Source organism: Pezoporus flaviventris, unplaced genomic scaffold (genome assembly GCF_033815535.1).
Source record: "Pezoporus flaviventris isolate CSIRO_AGI_PZ_B2104156 unplaced genomic scaffold, CSIRO_AGI_Pfla_v1 ptg000036l, whole genome shotgun sequence".
Lineage (NCBI taxonomy): Eukaryota > Metazoa > Chordata > Aves > Psittaciformes > Psittacidae > Pezoporus > Pezoporus flaviventris.
This window is the reverse complement of record NW_026892584.1, coordinates 11,049,971-11,077,424: the sequence shown is the minus strand read 5'-3', so window position 1 is coordinate 11,077,424 and position 27,454 is coordinate 11,049,971. Positions and strand designations below refer to the sequence as shown.

General features: G+C 44.6%; 2 long non-coding RNA genes across 3 annotated transcripts in view; both read left to right on the top strand.

Annotated features, from left to right (window-relative positions):
- Positions 1-12,602, top strand: part of LOC133274754 (uncharacterized) — a 31,375-nt gene extending 18,773 nt beyond the window's left edge. Inside the window, exons 2-3 of the long non-coding RNA XR_009745234.1 lie at positions 10,843-10,904; positions 11,441-12,602. This is a non-coding gene — a long non-coding RNA (uncharacterized LOC133274754). The remainder of the gene's footprint in view (positions 1-10,842; positions 10,905-11,440) is intronic.
- LOC133274755 (uncharacterized) overlaps positions 1-27,148 on the top strand; it is a 132,682-nt gene extending 105,534 nt beyond the window's left edge. Inside the window, exons 1-3 of one of the 2 annotated variants that reach the window (XR_009745235.1) lie at positions 17,399-17,513; positions 24,238-24,381; positions 27,010-27,148. This is a non-coding gene — a long non-coding RNA (uncharacterized LOC133274755). Of the gene's footprint in view, positions 1-17,398; positions 17,514-24,237; positions 24,382-27,009 lie in introns of those variants that run through there. The other variant, XR_009745236.1, reaches the window with a different exon arrangement.
- Positions 27,149-27,454: the final 306 nt, after the last annotated feature.

Genomic DNA, 27,454 nt, shown 5'->3' with positions numbered 1-27,454 from the left:
GAGACCCAGCTCCCTCAGTCTTTCCTCATAAGGGAGATGCTCCACTCCCTTAATCATCTTAGTTGCCTGTGCTGGACTCTCTCCAGCAGGTCCCTGTCCTTCTTGAACTGAGGGGCCCAGAACTGGACACAATATTCCAGATGCGGTCTCACCAGGGCAGAGTAGAGGGGAGGGAGAACCTCTCTCGACCTACTAACCACCCCCCTTCTAATACACCCCAGGATGCCATTGGCCTTCTTGGCCACAAGGGCACAGTGTTGGCTCATGGTCATCCTGTCGTCCACTAGGACCCCCAGGTCCCTCTCCCCTACACTGCTCTCTAACAGGTCTTTCCCCAACCTATACTGGAACCTGGAGTTGTTCCTGCCCAGATGCAGGACTCTACACTTTCCCTTGTTATATTTCATCAAGTTATTCCCTGCCCAACTCTCCAGCCTGTCCAGGTCTCGCTGGATGGCAGCACAGCCTTCTGGTGTGTCAGCCACTCCTCCCAGCTTAGTGTCATCAGCAAACTTGCTGATAGTACACTCGATTCCCTCATCTAAATCGTTGATGAATATATTAAATAATACCGGTCCCAGTACTGACCCTTGAGGCACTCCACTAGTTACAGGCCTCCAACTAGACTCCGTCCCATAGACTACAACTCTGGCTTCTCTCCTTCAGCCAGTTCACAGTCCACCTCACTACCTGATCATCCAGACCACACTTCCTCAATTTAGCTGTGAGGATGCTGTGGGAGACTGTGTCAAATGCTTTGCTGAAGTCAAGGTAGACCACATCCACCGCTCTGCCATCATCCATCCACCGTGTTATTTCCTCATAAAAGGCTAAGAGATTGATCAAGCATGATTTCCCCTTGGTGAAGCCATGTTGACTGCCCCTCATAACCCTCTTATCCTTGATATGCCTTAAGATGGCACCAAGGATAAGGTGTTCCATCACTTTCCCAGGGATGGAGGTGAGGCTGACCGGTCTATAGTTACCCGGGTCCTCCTTCTTGCCCTTTTTGAAGACTGGAGTGACATTTGCTTTCCTCCAGTCCTCAGGCACCTCTCCCGTTTCCCAAGACTTGGTAAAGATGATGGAGAGTGGTCTAGCAATGACTTCCACCAGTTCCCTCAGCACCCGCGGGTGCATCCCATCTGGACCCATGGATTTATGGATGTCCAGATTGCTCAACTGGTCTCTAACCCATTCCTCATCGACTAAGGCAAACTGCTCCGTCGACCTGACTTCATCTAAGGTCTCAGGGGTACAGGGCTCTTCAGGACTGCCCGCAGCAGAGTAGACAGAGACAAAGAAGGCATTCAGTAACTCTGCCATCTCTGTATCTTCTGTCACCAGGGCACCCATCCCGTTCATCAGTGGGCCTACATTGCCTCTGGTGTTAGTTTTATCTGCCATGTATTTGAAAAAGCTCTTTTTGCTGTCCCTGTGTGACAGACACTGTAAATAGACCCATTCAGGCTGTGCTGAGAGAATTTTCCATCATCCCTTTCCATTATTCTCCACTCTTGTCCATTCTTCATGCCACAGACTCATGTTATCTGTGCTGTTTTTGTTCCCTCTCCTCTTCTTTGTCCCTCCCATTTCTATGATGAATGCTAGTACTACACTGACATTAACTGGCCCAGAGCTACTTTTTGGGTAGCACAGGTGACATGGAAGCACAAAATAATAGCCAGCCCTTTCCCTGAAAAGATTAGAAAGGGGGAGAAGATGCACTGGATTCAGAAAGGTGCTAGCCCAGGACTGAATGCAGGTTGAATGAAGAGAGATACAAAAACCAATAATATGGTCACTTCCTCTCCTTATCGCAAGAGCTAAACTGCATAATCCTTCTTTCTTCTCAGTCCCCTTGTTTTACTGTTACCCAAGCAATGGTTCACCCTTACTGTGGTATGTAGAAATATGAATCTAACAGATCCTTACCCCTGGGGCCAACATCTTGCACCTTCATGGTGTGTTGAGCATATATGTGAATCTGATATTCCTGCCTTGAGTAGCTTGTGATCTTGTCAGGTTGAGCCACATACACTGAGGTGGGAAGCAGGGCAGTCTCCAAGAGCATGAAAGAGCAGGCAGCTGTTGGTAGTATTATGAATGGTTAGGGTTAATTGTTCCTTCAATCAAAATTGTAGGGATCTGTTGAGGACGAGGTGGCCAAGGGAAGCTGTGGAGAAAAATGGTTATTTGGAGTTACTGCAAAAAATGGGGCTGTTAGGAGGACATGTAGGAGTGATAGGAGGCTATGAAGAGGGCAAGTAATCTGACCAAGTTTACAGAAGTAATGGAAGGGGCAGAGAACAGAGACTGACAACATCTGGGACCCTGGTGTGATTAAGTCTTAAGATCAAAGCAGAACATGCTGGAACTATTGAAATAAAGTACTGCAAATGATCTAACTAGAGTATACTAGTTTCAAAAATGTTTGGAGATTTAGCAATTCTCCCTACTGGGGAAAAAAGAAAATAAAAATCAGAGAGACTGAAGAAGAAAAAACTCTCTGATCTCAGGGGATAACATAATTTTTTAAGCTGAAAGAAATCTTTGCTCTCACTGAGCTCCCACTCTCCTAAACCTGTGGACATTTCAAGAGCAGGAAATACATTGAAAAAACTCTGTTCATACTTGCCTCTCCTCCCCTTACTAACTTGCTTCCAGATCCAGACCGCTATATCCGGAGTGCAACCTATGTTGCTGGAGTGGGGTTTTTGCTGTACAGTGAAGTTGCGAACATGAAGACAGTTTTCCAACAGAAAAGAGAACAAACAATGAAACCCCTCAGCCTATCTAAAAGAAGTGAACACAACTTCACTTTTAAAGCCATCTGTCAAACAGCTGGCTTCAGAAGAAAAAATTACAAAGCAGGAGTGTGGAGGAACTCAGGGTTGTTGGGTTATTTCCTTCTTCATTTCATCTGGCTAGGATTAAGTATTTTGTTTTTATCTTCTAAATGCATCAAAATGCCACCATAGGACTGTATGACTTCATATGCAGATAAAAAAAAAAAAAAACAAGATAAGAGAGTTACTAGTGCTCAATTGAAACCTCAGCTGGTTTGAGCTCGGGGCTGAAGCAGAGGTGAGAGGAGCACAGCACTGACTCCTAGGCAGGGGGGAGAAGCCATCAACTTTCTCTGTTTGTTGGGGAAAGATGTAAAATTCTGGGTTATTCCAGATGTGCAAGGGTAAATTTAGAGAAGAGTTAGAGAATAGGGAAGGTAAATTTCACTGGCTGATTCAAGGTTGGTGTATTACAAAATCAGGGGAATCAGAGCTAGAAAAGAACACATGTTGTATTAAGTCATCTTATCCGGTCCCTGCAACCAACCAGTGTATGCTTCCTCCCATGGGCTTTCCAGACAAGATTAACCCTTATTGAATAATGAATGATCATTGCTGAATACAAAATGAAACTGGCTTCTGGATCTGGACCCATTTCCTCCCCATCCCTTTCCAGCTCTACCCCCCAAAAAGGCATCTTTTCCTCCTCCTGATTCACATCTCCTCTGTCTTTCACACCCTGCTGTGATCCCCAGACAGATATCTTCTTCCAACTCAAAAAGCAGGACAAGAAATGTCAGTATCAGGAAAGACAAAGATTTAGGAGGAGACTTCAAAAGTGGGTGTTCAGAGAAGTTCTTAATCCCTTAAGAGAGATGTTTCTTTCTTTTCCTGCTCTAAAGAAACCTCCTTCCTTCCCCCCTATCTGCCTTTGCAAATGCTCAGCAAAGACGATGATTTACCAGTTGTTATCTAACTTGGAGCTGTTGATTTCCTGAGGATGAAGGGCCAGTGTACAATATGACAACAAGGTCTTACATTTAACTGCAAAGTCCCTTGACACTGCAGCATTCCAGCACAGCAGGCTGGAAAATGTGTTGCAGCTCTGTATAAATTGAAGGGGGGAAGAAATAAAAAAGGGGGGAGGGCGGAGGAGAAACATAATGAATTAAATATGGAAATGAATAATATATTCAAGGACAGGCATCTCCTCTGTGTCAACTTGGTATTCAATTCCATTTATTTTATGTTGTCCCCGCATGATCAACTTGCAGAGTTGCACAGATTTATGTGTAGTGAACGTGGAACTGTTTTGTTGAGATTATCTGAAAAAGGCTGGAGGCTCAGCCATGAAGGAAGAGAATAGGAAGGGCTTGTAGGGCTTGGGGGGCTTAAAAAGCAGCCTATGAAAAGAGGGAAGTGTGTGAAACTGGCATTTGTTGCTGGTTTAACTGTAAGGACATGACAACTGCCATTGAAATTAAATTTAGCCTTTAGGTTTTTCCAGACCATTGGCTCAAACAAAGGAGAGTTTCCATCCATCAGAGCTGCTTCTTCAGGCAGACATTATTTTAGTGTTTATAAGGATGTCTAAGACTACAAAATGAAGTTGGGTATCCCAGGAGGGTTTTTCAAGAGACTGGGGAGCTACTTTAGTGCAGAAGACTAAGTCTGAAATGATGGAGCTGTCCACCCTCACTTTCCAGAAGCGACTTCTACTGCTTTGATATAAATATGTACAGCTTGGATTTTTTTTTTCTAATATCCCATAATTTCTAATTCAGGCTTCTATTCCTTTGCTCTCTAGGTAAGAACAGACTGTGTGCCTCTATATTTTTCTCCTGGAGTGTAGATCAATTGCAGATTTTTTTGTAGGAGCTGTAGTGAATATTTTATGAAGTATATTGAACCAAGAATGAGTTACCTTAAGTTGATTAACTACCATATATCAGCTGCTCTGCAGTAATTGCCCAAACACATGCTCTTAAACTTAAGTGAAACTTAAAACATGCTCTTAAGTACTCCCATGTAATCATATGTGTCAAAGTGCTAAAATGTCCATTTGCATCTGACAAACTCCAAATGGCTTGTGATTTCATTACATCTCTAATATTAAACTACCTGCACAGCAAGGAAATCATATCCTCCTTCAGAGTTGCATTTGTCTAACATCAGCCTGAATTTTTTCTGAATCCTTTTAGGTCTCTGGCTGAAAATCTTGAAAGGTTGGTAAGGTGTCTTTTGCATGCAAAAGTACCTACATATAAAAATATCAAGTCACTTTTTGACTAATCACAGTAGATTTAAGTTACATACTCATTGCATTGCAAGACTTGTTTTCTCTTGCAAGATCATTTTTTTGTGGCTTTAGGTTGAACTCTGAGATCTTTCCTGAACTGGGAATGCCAAGACTGAAGATAAAATTCTTCCAATGGGTTTAACAGTGGCCAACCCATGGACAAAACCACTTCCTTTTTCATATGTGAGAATCCCTTTTTGACACACCTAAGTATCACATAAGTCATCAAACTCTGCAACAAAATCTCATGCTGAGGTAGTTAATTTTTATGTTCTTTATGCACAGCTTTGCAGGACAGAGGTCTGCCCTCCTGTAGGGGCTTGGCTTCAGCCCTCCTAACTTCAGCCATATTTCCACCCACCCCTAACCCCCAGAGTGCCATTTTTTCTCCATTGACTGTAGAGGAAGGCTAGGCCAGTTAGGCTCTTAGTTTGTATGTCTCTATATGGGCAGGAGATGGGTGGGGTTGACTCTCAGCCTTTATTGTCAGGTGTGATATGTTTCACTTGCCTCTAGTAAGATGCACATATTGAATTGTGATAATTTAAGCAGGTAAGCTGAAAATTCCAACCTTATTGGACTACCCACTTTTCTAAAGCATCTTGCTAATTATGGTCCCATTCATTATATTGCTTCCCCATTAATAACTATGTGTTAAAAGTTGTCTCTGAAACATGTTGGTTAAGTCTAATACATGCCTTATAATATCTACACAGTGCAAAGTATTTGTTTCTTAACTAAGATCTCATGAGATATCAAATCATATGCCTTGGAGAAAACCAAACATACTCTGCTAGTGTCTTTGCCTTTATCAACATAGGCCTTTGTCCAAAGAAAGGTAACAATCTGTGCTTCTCCTAAGTACCAAAGCAATTTCACGTCTCTGTAGGTCTAACAGAAGCTGAATTTACTGGCAGCTGGAGCTTAGCAAAAGTCCCATCACAAACCTCTGGAGCTCAAATTTACTGCCTTTATTCCCATCAAGAGATGTCAGCATTCATGTCCTGTTGTTGTTGGCCAGCATCTCCATAGTTGTCCATATCTTGCATTTCAAAGAGTGTGATCCTTTCTTTGAGGAGGTATCAGATTTCCTTGAAATCAAAGACTCTTTCCCTCTCAAGTTCTTGAAAACTTCAGCCTACGCTTCAGATACTTCTAAGGGTGATCTGCCATGTTCCCCAAATCTGAGGGATTTGCTTATTTAGTTCCAGATGTTTAATATAGGATGGGCTGGCAGTGGAAAACCTGGTAGGACAGCTGGCACTGTTCTCCAACATGATGCATAGGCAATAAAGACTTATCCACGTGTCACACTTTTCATATATTGCTGCTCTTGGAACCCATCTTCTCAGGGTTTGCCTGTCTTGCTCTGTCATGATTAATTTCTCTTGCTAAGGGCCTTGGGGCAGGTACCTGTGATTTCAGGTTTTGCCCTTTTTTTCCTCATTGTAATTGTAAAGGGCTCACAAAGTCACAGACATCCTCTAGTACTGAATAAGTAACTAACAATGCTAATTCTTTTCACTCCAAAACTTAGTCTGCAGATTCTTAAGAGAGAGAATGGTGTCAATGCAATCGCAAAAGTGCACATCATCACCAGATGGAAATCAATACATGGCATCACTGTAAGACTCCACATGGTAGCACTTGTCAGTAATTCTCTTCCAGTCTGTCAACGCAGTACTCCATCACACAAACAGGAGGAGCATGTTGTGGGTTTGTATATTTGAACCTCTCTGGGGACACCACTAATATAAAAAGCATTGCCACCAGAGGCTTTTTCTGCACTTAACGAAAGGAAATACATTTTCCTTCATTCTCTTCTCAAGCTTGTAGAGGCCTGGACTCAGATTGCTTAGCTATGCTCTTCTTTTGTGGACAGCAGCACTGCTATCCACAAAAGCTAGTGGCAACTGTGATGACATGGGCTTCTACGCCCTGAAGGCTGACCTAGGACCAGACTTGTTACACTTTGGCTGCATCTACACAAAACTTTAGTATCAAGTCTGAAAATCTAGGCATGAAAGCAATGGGTTGATGTTGCCCATACATAGGACCTACAGGCCTTGCATGGAGCTGCCATGCCTTGTCACTTGGAGGAGAAGTAACAGCAATGTGTAGTGGCCCATACAGTCACTGCAAGGGTACAAGTGCTTAGCCAGCCGTGGGCATGCAACAAGGGGGAGATGTTCTTGGGGCATGTGACAGTCCACAACTCGTTAGTCAGCCATCTTTCTTCATTCATCTCCACTGGGAGCTCTCCACAAGGTGGCAACGTAACACCACACATTCCACCATTTCCTCTGGCAGATGTCCTCTGATTGAAGTTTCCCTCATCCCAAGAGTGGTGGCCTTGGTTATGTGCACCCATTGCAGGCATGAATGCAGGCAAAGCCTGGCTCAAATTGAAATAAATGCAGCTGGTTGGCCTGATGGTTCTCTGCCAAGTCTTCAGAGATAAAGAACAAAGTCCAACTTACACAGCTTTGCCACTAGTTGTTGACCATGGTAAAAGATGAGGCATGAGAGTATAGTCACCAAGCCGGAGCAGGATCGTGGTGTCTTTAAGGAAAATGGCAGACTTTTAAGAGACCAAATCTGATATCATTGCAATACTAAATTTTGCTTTATTAAAAAAAAATACTCCTGCTCCAGAGTGTAGGATAGGTGTTGAAGCACAAGACCACTTTGACATGAATGAGCAAACCAAAAACTGTCTGCACAGGTTATACCTGCTTCCCATTAATTTAAAAACAGCCAGGAAAGATGTTAGCTGAAAATGAGATGTGATCATTGATAGATTGCTTATATCAGTTTAAATCTAGCAGCAAGAACAAAAGAAGTACAAATGATGGATATATAACACTAGTTTCTTTCTACACCACAGATCAGGATTTTGTGAATTATCCCCAGATTTCAGTACCTCCCCTCCAGCTTCTGTTCTGTCTCTTACAATAAAGATTTGCTTGCCAACTTCTTTGAACAGGGAAAGCAAGCCAAGTCAGTCCTGGAAGGGGTTGAGCTGTGTTTGTTTTGCTATGTTTTGGGAAGCCCTCTTTTGAGATGTTTCAATGTGCTTGGTCCCCCTTAAGTCTCTTTATCTTTGTAGGGGGTCTCTGCCCTTTAGTTGATTCCTTGAGTAACCCTCCCAGAAGATCTGGGGCAGTTCAGGATGAAAGTGGAAAGGATCCTTTAGCAGCTTCTCACCCATTCAGAGAAGGGACTCTGTCTAAAGCTGGTGTTCTGCTGCAACTACAAAGTTGTGTTGTTTTCTGAAGTACCAGGTATTGATCATGGCTGGAAAGAGAAGAGCAGATTAAATGGATCCAATGAACTGATCTGGTACAGCAGGCTTTAAGCTCTTTGAAGCCTACGAGGGCATTTCCATTTCCAAACCACAAATTATTTCCAGAAACTGGGAAACAAGAGGAGGGAAACAAGAGGAAGGAAAGCTTGCACATGGCAAGCTCAACAGAGAAGAAAAATCCTTTGCAATGAAGTCATTGGACAGAAAGTAAACTGCCCACAAGCCCTTTTACCAGAAAAGTTTGGATCAAGAGTCCGATGAATAGGAGAATTATACGTAACATGTAGTATATGAACAGTCAGGGCAATAAAGAGGCATTATCCATGGGCTGGTCTCAAAACTTCCACTGAACCCGTTAGTGCATGAGTCAGTCACAGAGAAGATGGGTCTATGTGGTCCCTGTTCCAGAGCTAGGTTAGAGGAAAGGTGGAACTTTTCACAGAAAATAGTTAACGCTTTGCTTTATCAGGCTTGCTAAACTTTGCTTAACTTGTGCAATGATTCCTGGCTCTTCCGTATGGCCTTCACCTTTGAGTACTATTGATTAACTAGTACCTAGTTTGCATACGATCTGAGTTCCTCTTACACCTTTCTCCTCTTTATCTAACGGAGTTGGTTATTTTAACCCTTTGACTGGGGACTTGGTGGCTGGTACCTTCTCTGAAAAGCTTTTTGCTAAGGAAGCAGGCAAGAGAGACTGAAGATCCTGGGGGTGAAAACCAAGTTCTTTTAAACTGTTAAGGCTCTGAATTCTTTGTGTTGCAGTAGCCTCTTGTAGGCATAATCCAGCTGGGGGGGGGGGGGGGGGGGGGAAACTGTATGAGGCACAGGACCAGCATGTAACGAGAGGGCTGCTCCTGCCCTAAACAACTTGCAGCCTGAATAGAAAACACAAAGAATGGGAGGAAAACTAGAGGCACAAAGAAAAGCAATGACTTGGCCAAGACTGAGCAGTAAATCAGTGGCAAAACTTCGAAGAGTTCCCTTGAGTCCTAATCTAGTGACCTTTCTAGTGGGGCAGGCTGCCTCTGGCTTTTAACTGAAGTGTGCAAAGCATTGGCTTTTGATTTGCAAATAGGTTAGAGCATACAGTATCTTACGCCAAAAACTTCAGCGCAAAGTTAACATTGCCTAACGGTGTCTCATATTGTTCCAGAATGCATAGTGGATAAATCCTCAGCAGGATATGAAAAATTAATGCAAATTTAAACTTCTGAAAAGTAGGAAGTTTAAAGGTTTGTGCTATACTGTCAAAATAACCTTAACTCTGTTCTCTTCCAGAATTACTGCTATATATGCTCATGCAGAGTGAATCTCAGAGGAAAATTCAAGAAACAAGGCACATGAAAACATGCAGTACAGCCTAATCTTGTCTTACAGCATATCCCATCAAGAGAGATGGAACAGACAGCAGTGTCTGTTCATACAGCTTCCTATAAGTTCCTAGGCTTTAAAGCCAGTAAGCCTTTGCTAGACTGTCTGACCTTATACCAACCTTTAGACTTTTTTTAAATCGTGTGTATTGAGCCAGATACACTGAGGCTGCCCACAGCATCTTCAACAAAGGCACAAGTTCAGATCCTGAGTGCAGTAGTTTCAGACAGACAAACTATTGTCTGGTTGTTTTCAGGGGGTCTTGGCTCTGGTCCTCCCCTACACGAACTGGCTTGCTAACCTTGGCATGCTCAACAGCGAAGATGCATTTTGGGATTCCAAAGCATGCTGGTTTAGAAGTACTTAGAATAGTCCACCTAAAACCAGAAAGTGATGCTTGGTATTATCTATAGCTGAGCTGAGATTCCTCTAATATCTGGATGACTCTAATGCCCATTTTACTTTGGGGGAAAAGGGTCTAGCAGTGCCACAAATTGGTTGCAGTTTAGAGAATAGTTTGCCTTTTCAGGCATTATGCTCCCTCCCCATCTATCAGCAAGGTGTTTACCAAAACCAAATCACTATATCTATTTAGTCATGATGATTTCCCATGGACAGAAAGGGCTAGCAGGGGTCTTTAGACCCAGCAGCACCTGCAAGGATGTTCTCAGTAGATGGCTGCACAGCGGTGTGAAACTGGGTGGAGGGCTCTCACGTGTCCCTTGGACTTTGCTGAAAGCACTGAAGCATATGCCTCAGCTCTTCGCTTGACAACTTTGCCTTTCTTATTCTGCTTGTAAGCAGTTTGGGCATGGTCTGGTGCTACAGGTAGGAGTAAGATGCTGAAGTGTAATATGATAGTAGAAGCCCTGTTTCCTGGTTTTAGTGAGTTAGGTCTAGAAGGATGAAAATTCTGTTTTTCCATCTGCAGCACATCTAACTTGTTATCAGCTAAGAAATGGGCTGGGTAGGGAGAGCTCAGGCTTTTGTGTTACTTAATCACGTTTGATATTACAGCTAGGTGAGATGTCGGCAGGGCATTTATTAGATGTCTTTTCCCTGTATGTGTTCAGGTGCTTTGAGGAACTTCCCAAATTTACCCACCATGCGTCACTCAGTTGAATCATTCCTCCAGGTGAGTTTCAGCCCCAGATTAATAACAACTTGAGTGCAAATATGATTCATTCATTTTGACTGCATGCCAAAAGCCTTGTGTCCTTCTCTTGCCTGGATGAGGGCAGCTGTTTTTATCTTTCTTAAAAAGAAGAAAGAGTGAGTAAGGGAAAGGAAATAACATACAATGTATGGCAATTGTGAGTTACTTGTGTAATGAACAATGTCTTTGCAATGCTACCAAGTCACTGGGACTAAAACCCAGGCGCCAAAGGGAAAGTGACTGAAAGGGGACACCCACACAGCCTACCCATCTGGAACTGCCCCATCTAGTCCTCATCCTTTGCATCTCAGGACTTTTCAGTCATGACATGGTTTCATTGTCTCCATCCCGTGGTGATGCAACATGTCTATCTCTTAGTGGGAACTGAGGCACAGGCTAGATGAATGTCTTGCCCCGTATTTAGCTGGAGCCAGGCTCCAAGTCATTTATAATGTTTTCTTCACTGCCACTAGGCACATTTCCCTGAGTAACTTTTTTTTTTTCTCTCTCTCCAGGGTAGGAGGAGGCTTCCTAATGTGTCGCGATATCTGTAAGGGATACGGATACCCATTTCTGCTTGGTCCCCATACTGTTATTTCCTAGAAGCTAAATATCTGTCTATGCCCTATTCTTTGCATTCTTCCCTACATACCCACTGCCAGCTACTGTCAGACCCAAAATACTGCACTGCTTGGACATTTGGTCTTATGTAATATGGCATTTATGTTCTTATGAAGTTTGGGAGGTTTCCTGTTTTTCATTATGGTCTCCACTGAGCAGGCAACATGCAAAATGATCCCAGCAAATTTGGTGGGTTTGCTGAATGTCTCTTAAATGCTTTCTCCTACATGCAGTCCTGCCTTCAGTGAGGCTGACAGTTGACTGAGCTCTGTACCACCCACCCAAAAGGTCTTTACCTTTCGTATGTTGCATGTTCACCATAAGGCTACTAGTCCCACTAGTGTAAGTAGGGGTTGTGCAAGTGAACCTTGTCAGACCCTGAAATCCTGATTGTTTTTAATGGCCAAAGGAGCTGCTGCAATAAGAACCTGATCTTCCATGTAAGACGGGCCTCAAAATTTCTTCTGCTAGTTGTTGCTTCTATCCCAGCCACTTTTAGTTGTGGTTGAGAAGGCATGTGGATACCTCCTCAGCAATGGCCAGAAGGGTTGATATGGGCCTTTATCACAGAAAAGGGTAGTGAAGGGAAGAGGCATGCAGTGAAGCTGAAGTGATGCAGCAATGGCCTTTTGACAGAGATGTGGTTTTCAGAATGTCTCCTATTTCTGGCAGAAGATGTCAGGGCAAATGAATCCTGGAAGCCCTCAAGTGCAAGTCTGGATATGTTCTGTCTCCATTTACCAGCTCTGCTGAAGGAGAAATGACTGCCATGCCACTGTCCCATCACTCAGCAGCTATCTCGCAAACTCTCCCTTACATCAGCACTGCAGCTGCCTTGCGTGCTATCTGTTGACTATTTTCTTTTCCTCAACCTTTATGCCCTGAACTGATCAGTTTTTAGACTTTACAGGGTAAGTGTCAGACATCCCATTGAGAACTGAACACTGATGAAAAAATGCTGGAAAGCTGATGGAAATTGCTAGAAAGCAGCATTATTTATCCACTGGAAAAGAATACTACATCCATTGTCAGAGCAAGCACCACATCTCCTGGCTCCCCTATTGTCCTCCAAGCCTCTGCTGAATTTGATGCTTGTTCAAGGTCAACCAGCCACTTTTGTCTCCTGGCTCTGTGCTGTATCCTCTTGCTTTTGGAGATTTTCTGCAGCAGGACCAGCCAGCTTCAGGAAAGAAGGGATAAACCTCCCTTGTTGGCACAATTGTTTTTGCTCAGGTTCAGTTCAAATCTTCTCTCTTTCCCCCATCAACACTCTTGGGCTCACCAGTTTCTTTGGGGTAACTGACACCCTCAAGTCCAACCAGTTTGAGGGATGAGCAAGGTCAGAATTTTATTTTGGTGCATCTCTCACCTTGAAAAGCGTTAAAAAAAAACATGAAATAATTGCTAGAGCTGGTTGGAAAAATTATTTTACATGTTTTTTTTCTGCCACAAAGGCAAATATGTTCAAACTGAAATGGTGGGAAATGGGATGGTTTCACCTGATTTTCCAGCTTACACAAAGGTTATAAGTCTTCTAAAACCACCCCACCCCCCCCCGCTTTTATTTTTAATGAGTAGAGGTTTGTGGCTTTTTTACATTAAAATAACATTAACCAAACTTAATTTTTACTAGATAAAAGAAATTAAACAAAGAGAAAAAAGGTCAAAATCAAATATTTGAAGATTATTTTTATGTATGTCAATTTTTGTTTTGCTTTGATTTATTTTTGTTTTTTTCTGGTGGTCTGTGAACATTTTTGAGATTTTCTTCCAGTTTTATTTCTGATGTCGAGAGGAAAATCAGTTGAAATTTCAAAAGCTTTTATGAGAAGGGGAAAGTCTTCCCTGCCAAGCTCTAGCTGCGGCTTGAATACATCTTAAAACACTGACTGTAAAAAACTGTGATCTGATTTACCAGAGAGGGTTTTCTTATGTTGCTGCACCACTGTGTAACCTCTGAAGAGTGAATAGCAGGCAGCTATTGCTGATGGTTTCCACTTGCACCAGCTCTTCAACTTCTCTAAGATAGAGTATATTGTATTTTGGAGATGGAGATGTGTTAGAGTCAGACAGGAGGATTTGTAAACAGAATTATGAGAAATGGGAGTCAATGAATAAGAATGATGATATGTAGGAAAGGATTGGGAAATACGAAGTTAGGGATGACTCAGTGTGAAGGTCCGCACCAAGCAATCGCCTGTGACGAACAGCAAATGTACATGAGAGCTTCAAAGCAGAGGAGCACTGAGTCTCCAATGCAGACTGTGTGAAAACCTCTAGAGGTTTGTAGCTCAGGGACTTTTTGAGCCAGGAGCTTCACCTTTTTGTTTAAAGACATGGCTAGGAAATATCAAAATGCAGTGTGAATACAAATAAGAATCTAATAATTGTGACTTTTTCAAAAGCAAGTGGAACTGCTCACTGGGGCTAATGGAAAAGATCATGTAGCACCTTGGTTTTTAGACCATCTTTCTTTTCACCACCTTTTCCTAGCCACAGTTTTCCCTCTCGACCAAGCATGCCAGACCTGTAGTTTTGAATTTTGTCTGAAAAATGGGTTGTTTTGAGTAAACCTTCACCCCTTCTTCCACTGAAGTTTCTATAAAAAAATATAAATCTCAAACTGCAGCTAAAATCTTTTATTCTGCCCAGCTTTTAACCTTATCTCTACTCTCTTTCTAGCAGGGTAGGTAATCAGAGAGATGAAACACAGCGTGGCTTTGTCCCTGAAGAACATCATCTGCTCTTTCTTCTCCCGCACATAAATCTCACTGGTGTACCTTGCCCTTTACAATGTGGTAAGACTGAGTGACCAGCATACACTTAGCAGAGGAGATGGCGAGGTTTTAAGTACAGATAGTTTCCAAATGACCCCAGAGAAGTGCACATATCATGTTGTTAACAACCATATTCTGCATGGCAGTGATCCAGGGCCCTGTAATTAGATATGAATATTACAGTTGGCTTCAAAACACTATAGAAATTAGAAATTGCTGTCTGTTGGGGAATTAGAGCATCATTTTATTGGACAGGGGAGAGCAGATTGGTGGTGGGCTCGTTTCATGTTTTTGTATTTCAGGCAGTTTGCCTGCTTGAGAGGAAGCTATTTATTGATCCCTGCCTGCGAGGGTTAATAAATCTCTGTTCAGATTGGTTCAAACTCTGGCCAGGTCAATCTGAGGCAGATAACTGCTTCTTAACTAGAGGCACTCTGCGAACCAGCTGGGGGAAGCTGCCCAGCTTCTATTGGTCTGCAATAAGAAACTGGGGGTGTGCAGACCCTTGACCTTCCTTCGAGCCTCTGGTGTTTGGGTAGTTTGGATTTAATGTATAGAGAGTCCTTTTTTTTTTTATGATATGGCATTGAGGTCAGCAGCATTTTTTCCCATCCCTTCACATTTCCCATTATTCATGCATGCCACCTTCAGTGGGGGGAAGCGTCTGCTTGGCAAACAGGCTGGTTTCATTACCCAGTCTCCTCCCCTTGCCTCCTGAAGGACATCTTCATTAGGAGCCTCTGTGTGTGGAAATCGGCTTATGCTCCACACAATATGCGAAAGCCCCCTGGAAGGATTTTATGAGAGGTCACACGCTCAAGCCTGTCTGTCACTGGCCACCCAGGGGTGGCCACCCCACCCTCTTGCCTCCCTGGGACTTGCCCTTTGATTCCTCACCCTGAGCAGCAAATGCCTCTGCTTCAATAGATGTAATTTCCAATTGTCTCCATGCGCTTTGGAAGTCTCTCTATCACACCCTGAACAAATATGCCTTTTTTTTTTCTTTTTTATTTGTTCTCTGAACTCGCTGCTGAATAATCGGTTCTTTCCCCACTGCCATGCTTCTGCTCTAATCAAGGACAGATTCTTGTGAAAATAGATTGGTCTTTCCCCCACCCACCGTGTGTGTATGTCTGTTTTTTTAAAAAATCATTTCCTAGAACTGGTAGATCTGGCTGGCCCCTGGGTCTCTGCTGGTGCAGGAGGGTTAAAGGGAGAGCTGGGTGGCCTGTTTGCTCTCAATTTTAACCATTTCATCATTTGCAGTGAAAACCCTTTCTCCTACTCCCATTCCTCAAAAGGGTCACTCTCGGTGCACGTGGTGTAGAAAGCTCCACTGAAACATAATCAGCAGCACTGGGCTTAGGTAATGCCTCCTATCAGCCCTGTCAGGCAGCCCTGGACTGTGGGTTGATCCCGAGAGATGCTGGATGCATCCTGTTGGGTGCTGAGTGCCCTGAGCTCTCACTGGTGATCCCAGGTCTTGAGGCTCTAGGTTGTGTGCACACCCCCAAGGCCTGAAGCTCCTGATGATGCGTTTCATCATTGAGGACATCACCTTCCCTGGGCTTCTCAGGTTCCCTAGCTTCTTGCTACGTGCAGAAAGGACCAATTCTCACCTTCCCGCAAGGGTCCTGGGTGCCTGGCAGTGAGACAGCAGGGCCAGATGCAAACCTCACATCCAGAGGAAGGTGAACTGCAAAACCTGAGGAGGGCACTAGAGAAGTGCAGAAACGTCGAGCAGCCAGTGCACGTGGCTGCCATCTGCAGAGCCCCCAGTTCCTGGTGCTGGGCTTTTCCTCGGAGAGTGAGGTGAAAGGGGGGGGGGGGGGGGAGGGGGCTCTCAGACTCCTTTTTGAGCAGCTAAGGTCTTATCAACACTTTCCTCCCCGTCTGATCCATGATTACTGAGCCTTCATGTGTACACACTGGATGTATGTGCGTATAAAAATATATGGCTGTATAATTAGAACCAGCCAAGAATATTTGGCTGAAATGGTGGTGGAGAGGGGGATTCAGGGGTGTCCAAATATACTGATCCATTAAGAGCCAGAGCTCTTCATGGAAAGTGTCAGGTTTGATGAATTTCCCACAGAAAAAAAAAAAGGAAAAAGAAAAAGAAGAGGTTTTGACATATTTTAAACATTCCAATGCAGCATTTTTAAACCATCACCTCCCAGTCTCACTTTTTTTCTGCTCACAGAGCTTTTTGAGATCATTCTGAACCAGGAAGAACAGGGATTTGAAGTATGGCCAATGTCCTAAACACCAGCTAAACAGCATCATTCAGTCCCTCTCTCTCCTTTCTCCCAAGAAATACTTCCTGATAAAAGCAGTTGAAGACGAAATGTTCCACGTTTCAGGGCAGGGACATGTCAGCTTCAGGCAAATGGTATATTTGACTAAAGGAGGCAACAGCCACCCATAATTAAAATGTTTCCATTGCATGTGCACTTTAATGACTCTCCCCATCCCCAAGATGCACCTATCATCCTGCCTTAGAGCAGCTCTTTGGTTGAGTCCCTTCACTGAACTGGTCTTTCCTTAGTTTCTGCATTTCCCTGCATCTTTCTGTCTTCCCAGAAAGGCTCCCTGCCTTTCTTAGTGCCACAGAACATCAGCCTTGCCATGGGAAAAGGAGGCTGGAGGGATGACTGAGCTCGCAAAGGCAGAGATGAGCAAACAGTAGGAAATGTGGCAAACCCATGCAGTTTCAAGAATCTTTTGGGAATTAGGACCCACCTGCCTGGAGCATCTAAGCCACTTATTAGGACCATATCCATTTTGGGGAGGGGGTGTGGTGGGTAGTGTCAGCCACGTGGCTGGCGCTTTTGCCCAAGCTATTATTCATGCTTGTCTAGGTAGAAAACCTTTGTGCGGGAGCACAGATCCTCAAAGGTTTGGCTTGACTGGAGAATCAAATGCCTAAATACCTTTGAGGATCGCAGCCTTAGTCATTACATCCACTACATCCACAGCCAGCTTTAAATCCACTCTGGAGAACTTACAAATGCTTCTTTATAAGCTTTTCAAGCTGGATTTTGACCCCAGCTGGCTTCCTCCTGTGTCGGCAGCACCCCTCTTCCTCCAAACCTTGGAGCAAAGTGCTCACCTGAGCTGCTGTTTCAGTGGGTCATTGCAGGATGGGCTAAGTGGAGGTTGGCAGTGTGAGCTACAGCTGAATGAAAAGGTAATGTAAATGTCTATTCCTATATAAACAATACATCGATTGCTCTATATGTTTCTATATGTTTAAATATGCATGCTATTCTCATCCTGGTGTTCCTATACCTTGAACTAGTTCACAGCTGGATTGAAGATAGGGGGAGAAATGATCCATTCCTGGTGTCAGTCTGAGCTGGGTGACAGCACCTTGTCACTGTACCAACACCTACATCTGGGATCAGTGGGATGGAAACAGAACATCAATGTTTGCTCCCTTGGGACCTAGGAAAAGGCTTTCTCCTGTACATCACAAAGGAGCTTCCATCTGCAAGGCCTCCAGCACCTTCTTTCCCACTGTCAGGTACAAGCTTCTGCTTAAGAACTCCAGATTTGATGCAGCCTGAATACATATTATTGTTCTTTTTATTGTCCATCCATGTCCCCCTCAAAGCAAATAATAGCAAAAAAAGAAACAAAAATTCATGTAACAGATGCACTGTTAAAAGGAACTTACACTGTCTTCAGATACTAATGGAATACTTGTAAATGTTGATAATATTTCTCCAGTCTTTGGGGTATTTGGGATCAATGTTTGAATTTCTCTTTTTTATATATTGTGACAAACTCAAATCTAAACCCAGAAGGAGGTCTGAGAATTGTTCTCGGTCATTCAAACAAGAACAAATCAAAGCACCCCATGAGGGTGCTTAGCTGAACCCCAGCAGAGCAGAACTTACCCCACCAGAGTGCAAACAGTGGTGACACTTCCAGAGGAGCCCAATCATTTAACTTCTGGTGGTTCCACGGCCCGGGGAGGCTCAGCATTGCAATGCCATCTAGTTGTGCCTCCACACATCCCCCAGAACATCATCATTCCCTGACCTACTTTTTTCTCCAACAAAACCTTTTCTATTCTTATTTTTCCTGCTCCTTGTCCTGGTTTTCTGCTTGCCTCTACATGTACATTCAGGGCTTATAGCTTTTTCTGGATGTTTTCTTGTAAACATATTTTTTGGCTGTAACCCACCCATTACGCATCCAAAGGATGATTGATTGGCAAATGTCTTCAAATCAACAGAAAAATCGACTGCTCTACTCTTTTATTTTCCTCTCCAGCAATCCACCTGGACTTCCTTCTCTGCTGAGCCAGTGCTCAGGCCTGCCTGCTCCCCAGGGACACTTAGGGAAGCTTTAAGGATTCCCTGTATTGATTTTTAGGTCCCAGGGAGCCCTGGGAAGAAGAGGACTGTCAAAGTGCATTGCCCCTTATGGTGGGGCCATGCATTACTGCCCCAGAGCTCTCACGCGAGGTCCATGATGGAGCTGGCCATACCAAGGGCTGCGCAGCCATGCTGGTGACATGCACACAGGCACGCCAAAGAAACGTGCCATGACCACCTCTGTCTCCAAAGCAGGAGAGCATCCCCTGAGCCATCAGGGGCAGCCGCTCCTGGCTGCTCAGGCAGCTGCACGAGCTGCACAGACCCTAATGCTTCTCATTTATTCACCTGCTTTTTTTTTTCCCTTTTCCTCCCTCCACCCTCTCGCAGACAGATTTCCCTCAGACAGGACCTCCCTGTGGCCGCCTCTGAGGGTGTTGTTCCCTCTGCTGAGCTCTAGGCACAGCATAGGGGTGGGCTGGGGGCTGAGTCTGCCGGAAGGGCATTGCTTTGTACCTACCAGATGTGCTGAATTTCTCCCTCTGGCTCCTTCTGAGCAGCCCCCTGCTTCCTCTTGACCTTGCTGTAATTTAGATTCTCAGCCTTTTGCCAGTCCCTGCAGCTGATTTATTCTCCTGATGTTTAATGTTGGATTTGCTTCCTTGGAGGAAGGTTGTATCCACCTTGGAAATATTTGCAGAGCAGAACTTGTCTTTTTTTATGATTATTATTTATTTTTTGCTCACTCCTAGAGAGCAAACTTGTGTTATGGTATGTGGCTAGCCTGCAGTTCCTCAGCTAGCAAATTCTCTGATGGTCTTGTCTCTATGCGAGCATTTGCGTTCTGTCATTAAGCCTTTAGAGATCTTGCCAGCCATTGGTTTGGCACCCAGTCATTCTCAGCAGGACTGGTTGCCTGTATCCTGTATTTAGCTAATGCTCTGTCAACCACAGGGTGAAACTCAGCCAACAAGATCTCTATCAGCCTTTCAAGGACCAACAGTTCTGCCATGTGGACTGGAGTCCTGCACCCTGGGCTGATCTATTTATTAAAGCGCTCTGCCAATCAGTAGACCTTGTCAAAAATAATGTTTCCCCTTCTCCTCTCCCTCCTCCCTGGAAAATGTTGATGTGAGTGACAAAATGTTTGTTTTCATTGACTTATTCCATGGAAATTTACAGGTTCCATTGGAAAATGAAAGATATGTTTTCAGCTGTTGAAGATGTTTCACTTTAAGTCTTTTCAAATTTCCAATAAAAGGAAAAGAATTGAAAATTTTCAAGGAAAGGCATTAATCACATTGGTTTCACTGAAAGCAGAGCTTTCCAGCAAGACTGCTGTTTGCTTACTTTCACAGTGACTGAATGGTTTTCCTACCTCAAAGGTGCTCCTGCAGGATGGCTATAAGGTTTGCTGTGGCATACATTGCCATCTGCTTTCCTGGACAGTGTTGGTTGCAACAAAGCCAATCAGTTAATACAGATGTCCAGTCTTGCATTTTGACCACAATATCATCCTTTCTTGCTCATCTGAGCACATCTGGTCCTGCCTACCCCTTCCACCAAATCTTTCCTCATGTTACCCTTATAGCCCTAAACACACACATAGGAGAATATCTTTATTTTCATCCAGGCCATGGGCTTCCCACTTTATGGACCAGAAACTGAGGCATTGAGTCATACCCAGCTCATTAGGTTCTGCTCTGCTGTACAAGCATGAGGGAAGGTGGAGAGGGTTGATCAGATAAAGCCTGGAAGCACTCCATTAGTGAGATGTGCTCACAAAGCCACTGTGATCACTGGAATTAAGCTTTAAAATATTCTGAGCAAATATTGTCTCAGTTCTGAGAATTGCCTTTGTGTGTGTGGGCATGCGTGCAAGTGCATGTGCCTGTTTTAGCCAGATGCTCTGGCTCAGCCTCCTTGAGTTTGGCAGAGGCTTCTTGGACCCTGTGGCTTCAGCAGAAGCTTGGACCTGTGGCCTCAGCACCTAGTGGCTTCCTCTGAGATGGTCTCCAGCTTGATGGGAGATATCAGGAAGTCATTTAATCATGCAGATGCTCTGGGAGCAGCTGCACTGGTAGGAGAAAGCTTTGGAAACCAAAGAGCCTTCCCCATACCTGTCAGCTGTGGGAGAGGCATGCTGCCTCTTGCCTGCCCTGCCCTGGAGGCACAAGTCTCCAGGACCAAATACCTCTTTCCTGGTTGTGTGTGATGCATGGCCTTTTGGCCACTGGGCTTCTTGTTGTCCCTTTAGGGCATATCCATCAGCTGTCTTCTGTCTTCCAGTACCTCTCTGAAGTAGCTTGACTCAAGAGACTGATCTTTACAAACCTGGGAGGAGAGGAACATGTACAGGCATTTCTGCTCCACACTCATTTTATCCCAGCCCTGTACGAGCTGCCTTTGTGAGGGGAAGCAGTGGCATTCAGAATACCATCTGAAGCAGTAAGAGAACAGTAAAGACAGCACCTCTCACTGCATCTCTTTGTGCCTGACCACCCTCTTCTGTCTTTGCTGGCTGGTAACTTCGGGATTCATAACAAGGCAGCACAGGTAGAGTGAGACACTGCAGACTGATGTCTGGGGAGAGCATGATGCTGCAAACCCCCAGCCATCATACTGAACCAACAGGGAGAGAGCCACAGGGTCCGTAAAACAGACAATGACAACCAAATAGGCCAGAAGTAGAGCTGACCAAGCACATCTTCAGATTTCTACATCCTCTTCCAGTCTCATGTGACCATGTCCTTGTGACTGGTGCTGGGAAGGGGACACGAGAGTTGGGTTTTGTTAGTGCAAACCTTGGGGCAGTTGGTAGTTCACTTCAACACTTCTGTTGTGTCATGCACAGAATTGCCAAAGAGCTGGTAGGGGAAATGCGCGAATAGTGGGTTTTCTTTTAGAGAGTGCAGTCCTGTCAAAACTCCAAATGTCTTGAAACATTTTTAGGATGAAAAGTTATGTTTCTTTTTTTAATCCTGAAATAACTTTTTATAATGTGGTGCATTACGTAATAAAAAATATAAAGTAAATACGTTCAACCAGACCTGACCTGATAAGAAAGTTTGGTGTGTTTTTTTCCCCCACAGAGATTTAAGTCATATTCAGGTTTTATCTGGTATTGAAGAGAAAATCCTTCTGATCTTCAGTGACTCCAGATTACAGTTCCTCACTTTTTTTTTTTGTGAAACTAAGTCTTGGTCCACCATGGAACTTAACTTAGTAGAAACATTTTGTTTTAGGATGAAAGCCTATTAATGCTGCATAACCATTCAGTTGGAGTCCTCTTACAAAAGCCTCAGTCCCCCAGCTGGAAAATAGGAAAAGTGCCATGCAGCTGACATGACTGATCACGCTCATGCAGGCCAAATCAAGCGTCATATCAGTGAGGAAGAGGAACAACCCTGTGCCTAGGGCAACAGTCTGGGACATGAGATCTGGATTCTCTGTTTCCTGCAAACTATTCCTGTGGCCATGGCCCCATCACCTGAGATCATCCTCATTACATAGAAGTCCCCCATGGCCATTACCGCCTTGGTAATGGATGTCAATGTGCTATTAGTACTGATTAATTGCACTATGTGCGCAAAACCCCAACCTGATGACGAAGGTAGGCAGAAGTGATGGAGGTGACTTGGTATTGCATACCAGCTCCTCAACAACAAGGAAATATGCAAGCCTGTTTCCTCTTGTATCCTATTTCGTTATGAAAGTTTTGGGGGGAGCTAGGAGAAATGCAACGGTTGGAAGTCTGCAGGAAGCTCACCAGTCGAGGGGCTGGTGGGACACTAGACCTGGTGGACTTGGGAGTGAACAGGAGTAAACCCAGCAAGGGTTAGGTGAGGTGAGCAACTTTTATTTTTGAAGCAGCACAGAGAGAGGGGAAGAGGAAAGGACAGAACAGCTGTAAGGACATATTTGTTGCTGACTGGTCCAAAGGAATGTGTATAAACAGCTTTAGATGTATTTTTCTGAGCATGCTAAGTGTACTTACTGCCTCCTCTAATTGGTCCTGCCTCAAGTTAGCCAGGACTATGAGTTCCCATGGGAAGTACGCTTCACTGACTCAAACGGTCTGACAACTGGTGTCCCCAGTGCAACCTGTGTTAATGATTGCCCCGGAGCTGTCCTTTCTCACAGCCTCCTGCCAGAGTGCCCAGGGCAAGCTCATATTTGGCCCTGCCTTAGGGTCCACTGGCTAGATAGCTTTACCGCAGGGCAGCAGCAGGGCCTGGCTGGTACCAGCACTGGATCTGGCAGCACAGGTGTAAAAGGCTGCATCTCCCTCTGGGGAAGGCTGGTCCGTGTGGCTGAGGATGCTTGAATTTATTTCCTGAGCTGGTCACAAGCTCCTTGACTCAACCTGAGGAAGTTGAAGACAGAGGCTCCAGGAGCAGGGGCTGCACTTTCCTGATGGGCTGGTTCCTGTGCAGGCACCGACAACTGACACCAGCAAAGATGGTTTTGCATGTGCAAATGCGCCTGCACACAAAGTGATTGTTCCTAATATGCAGCCACTTTTTCTGAAGAGTTCAGTGCAAGCAGTCAGCAAAAGGAGGGAAAAAAAAAAGAATAAACCAGTTTCTCATGGCAAAATGTCATTTTGATGGAACTGACATTTTTTGCAAAGCCAGTATAAATTTCAATGTTTTGTTTTGTTTGTTTAAAAAAAACAAACACAGAAAATGTCCAAATACGTAATATTGACATTTTCAGAACCAAATGTTTTGCTACTCCATCCTGGCACAGTTCTTAAAATTTGAATGAACTTTTTCATAAAAATACGGAAATAACGATTTTTACATTCCTCTAAAGCACTGGGTCTTCCACAGATTTTATCTTTTTGCTCTGACTCAAGACTTGAGCCCATCCATCAAAGAGAAAATGAGTTGCCATTTTTGGGGAAATGCATGGTTTACTCCACTGGCTAAGCCAGTTAGTTGTGAAAATGTTTCCAAAGAGCCATACCTGTGTTTGGTGATCTTTCAGGCAGCCGGCATCCTCCTGCAAGCTGAGCTGTGCATAAGCCTGTAAAATGCATCCTTGACAGGGTATCGGCACTGTTGGCCTCCCTCACAGGGAGCATCAAGGCAGAGGCGGGGTGTCTCTGTCCTCATGTCCAAAGGCAAGATAAAGTGAAAATTGAATCAAGCCACTGGACTTTTAAGAATTGCTCTCTTTGAAGGTGCTCAAGTGCAGGAAATGTTGTGGAAGGGAGGAATTAGGGGGGAGCTGCTGGATGCAGAGTGGTACAAAAGCATAGCATGGGGTCTGCTGCTGCCTCGCATGCTGCCAGACTGTGGGGCCAGCAGAAAGTGCTGATAGGAAGCACTGGTATGACTCTGACCGGTTTTGAACTCCTGTGTTAATACTGACTATAAGTATTGATTAGGACTGCAATTCTCCATCATCCATTATATTGCTTTGCATATACAAATAGAACCAAGAGGGAGTGAAAAACTGAGCAGTGGGTTTGCATTTGGTGACCCTAATTAAGCTGGGTTTGGGAGCTCCAGCAAGGCTTGGTTCGCAGTCGTGCTGATCCTCTGGTTTTCCTTCTCTTTCACTCCCATCTTTCCTTCAAAGCTCTCTTTCCTTCAGTGTTTTCTGGGTCCCACCAGCCTCTGACGTGTCAAACACAGCTCTCAGGACCTGGCGGCAGAGCCTCCCCACGTGCCCAGGAGGTGATGCAAGTCACACCCGTCATTCGGCAGAAAATGTTGCAATAGGGTAATAAGGAAATTTACGCAGGACCACTGAAGGGAATCAGTGACAAAGAAAGGCAGAAAAATCAGCCCCAGAAGAGATCAAGTTATCTCCCACCAGAAAGGTTGACCTTCAGGAAGTGTGGTGGGTCGAGCACCAGGAAGACACAGTGTCACACATGACACATGTGCTGATCCTCCAAGAGCTGTTTTTATTTCATGTGGTGCTCTGAGCCCTGAAGACCCCCTGTTTGGTCCCTCAGGGCATGTTAGCAGGGGTTGCTGCCACAGTTCCAAAGAAGTCAGATTTAAAACTGGCTGACGGGACTACAAAAGCCTTGAGTATAGTCATCTGCTTTTGATTTCTTCTTCCTTGAGCTATTCCCCACAATGCTTTTTTCTCTCTTTCTATCCATCCCATGACATCTCTCCCCACTCTCCTCCTGTGGCCCCCACCAGCCCCAACTCCACCCATTCTCTGAGTGTCCCAGTTAGGAAGCAAAGAGGTAACTACGTGCCAGCTAGTACCTTCTTATCTAGTCACAGTATGTTCCCCTAAGAGAATTTTTGGCCTGGGATTGTGTGTGTGTGTGTTTTTATATGCTTTATTTTTATCACAGAAGGGATAGACAGTACATTATGTCTTCAGTCCAGGAGGTTACACATTAGATAAGAGACAGGCAGATATACTACAACTGCTCCAGCCTGTGGAGTTATGTTCCTGAGATAGTACAGGGAATGTAACAGGTAAACTGCTTCCAACCCCCCACATTCAGGCAGTGGATTTTCTGTCAACAAAACCAGATCCAAGCAGAGATTTCAATGTTGATGCTCCTGCAGCCAGAGAATAAAGTCCACAGTGCTCCCTCCATCTCTGTCATGCTTGTACCTCCTCACCAGTCCCAGCCTCCCATCTCCCCTGTCCCATCTGCTCTTCCTCTGGCTTCATCCTCATGTTTCTCTGTCAGTTTCTGATCTGGACATGTGGTACAGTTCAGCGATCATCTTGGACTTCTCCAAGAATACAGCTAGATTCAAAAGAGAATGGGGGAAGGAGGGAATGCAGGAAACGGTGGCATCAACAACTTCATGATATCAAATGCTAACTAAAGTGGGGAAAGGGGAATTTTAAAATATTATATTAACAGCTAGGATTGGAGATGGTTTATCTGTGGCTGCTGCTTGCACCTTTCTTAAACTGTCTGGGCTAGTTATAATGCTGTAGACTGAATGATAGTTTTTAAAGGGTTAAGGGTGAGGCACAGTATGGTGATTCCTTTTTTTCTGCCATTGCAAGAACAGTGTCCTTACCACACTGTGTCAGGCTCCAGCAAGCATCCAGGATCTGGCTCACCAGTCTCACCACCCATCACAAAGCTCAGAGGCACCTGGCCACTTCCAGCATCTTTAGTCTGGTAAGGGAGATGTTGCAGAGCCTTTGAATCATCCGGCAAATTTGTGCCTGCCCTCACCTCCCTTCAGACCTTTGTCTCACATTGTGAAGATAAACAGCATATTGCAGCATCACCATGCTGCTGTGGGGATGGTGGTGCTGGGTTTATTTTCTCAGGAGAAACAGATAAAGGTGGCACCAGCTACTACCCAGCACTAAAGTTAAATCAGTAAATTTATTATTCTTTTAAACCTGACAGACGTGACAGGGGATGTTTGGGGTTTTGATCCAAAGCTTAGCAAAGCCCGTGACCTCTGTATCAGCCTGACAATGAGCAATCGTGGCTGTGCTGCTCCAGCATCCATCAAATGCAATGATTAAGTGGTTGATGGCACCTGAGAGATAAAAGTCACTGTAACTAAACATTGTCACAAGATTGATGTCTCCCACTTAGAGAATATTGTCTTAACTTAGGCTTTAGTGTTTGGGTGTTTCCATGATGGTCTCAGCCTAGTGTCTGCATCCTTTGCAAGTATTACCCGGACTTTAATATATCTTTCTGGCTTACCTGTGAGATAAGAGCAAGCTATCATCCTAATTTCATAGTGGGGGAAATAAAGTACCAAGAGATTATCCATAAAGCATAATCACTCATTTTGATACCTAGCATGAGTCATATAAATCTCCAATGCTCTGCGTAATGGGGCTGGAGGACACCTTTGCATTTGCTTTTACGGAGATACTGCCTTGGAGGTCATGCCGGCAAGCCTAGCTCTGGTTGCCTGGGATTATTCATGTTGCCTGGACAAACTGGTCCTTTCCCTTTGGTACAAGAGGCACTTCAGTAATGAAAAGCCTTGCCCATTCCCAAATGAGCTAGCTGCTTGAGCTCAGAGACCAAGAGTACGTTATTAGCAAAGAAATGCCAAAATTGACGTGGTCTGGAGCAACAAAAGACATGTGAAGCCTCAGAAAGCTTGGCTTGCACATGTAAGAAAGAGGTAGCATTGGGTCTGGTAAATCCAAATGATCCCTCTCATCCTAGGGTGATCAGCTCTGCATACTGAGTGTGTGCTGAGAAGTTGCTGCAGTGAAAACAGAGCTGGTGTTCCCAGGGCTGGGGACAGAAATGCTGGAGCTGCCTGGGGTGAATGGTTCCCAGAAGGTTTTGGTGAATGCTGAAGGTGCCCACAAGCCATCAAGAGGTAGATGGGAAAGACAGACAAACAAACTGATCTTTTTGATGCCCCCTTACTGCAGAAATCCCCTTTTCTGGCTCAGCTTTTGGCATGGCTTCTTGCTGACTGATGAGCAGCTTGGACACCAGAACACATTCAAGGCAAAAAATGAAGTTCTCAGCAATGACTTCTGCCACTCTTAAGCCCCGATAACTAGTCAGAAGTTGAGATCATGCAAGTCCCCCAGCCCTCCCAAACCTTCCCCTCTCCCCGGCTGGCTCCTCCCCATGCAGAGTGCAGGAAGTTGCTGGGACAGCACCCATGCTGCCCGTACGCTATTCCCCTCCTGTGCTTTACAGCACTAGGACTGTCAAAGTTGGCACATTTCTGAGGCTGAGCTTCTCACAGTGGCTTTGGGAGCAGGTTATTCTGCCTGCCTTTAGCTTGCTTTTTTTATTTTCCATGTCTCCCAGCTGCTCTGCATGGCCAGGAGCAGGGCTGGGATGTGCTTCTCCCAGTGTGCATGG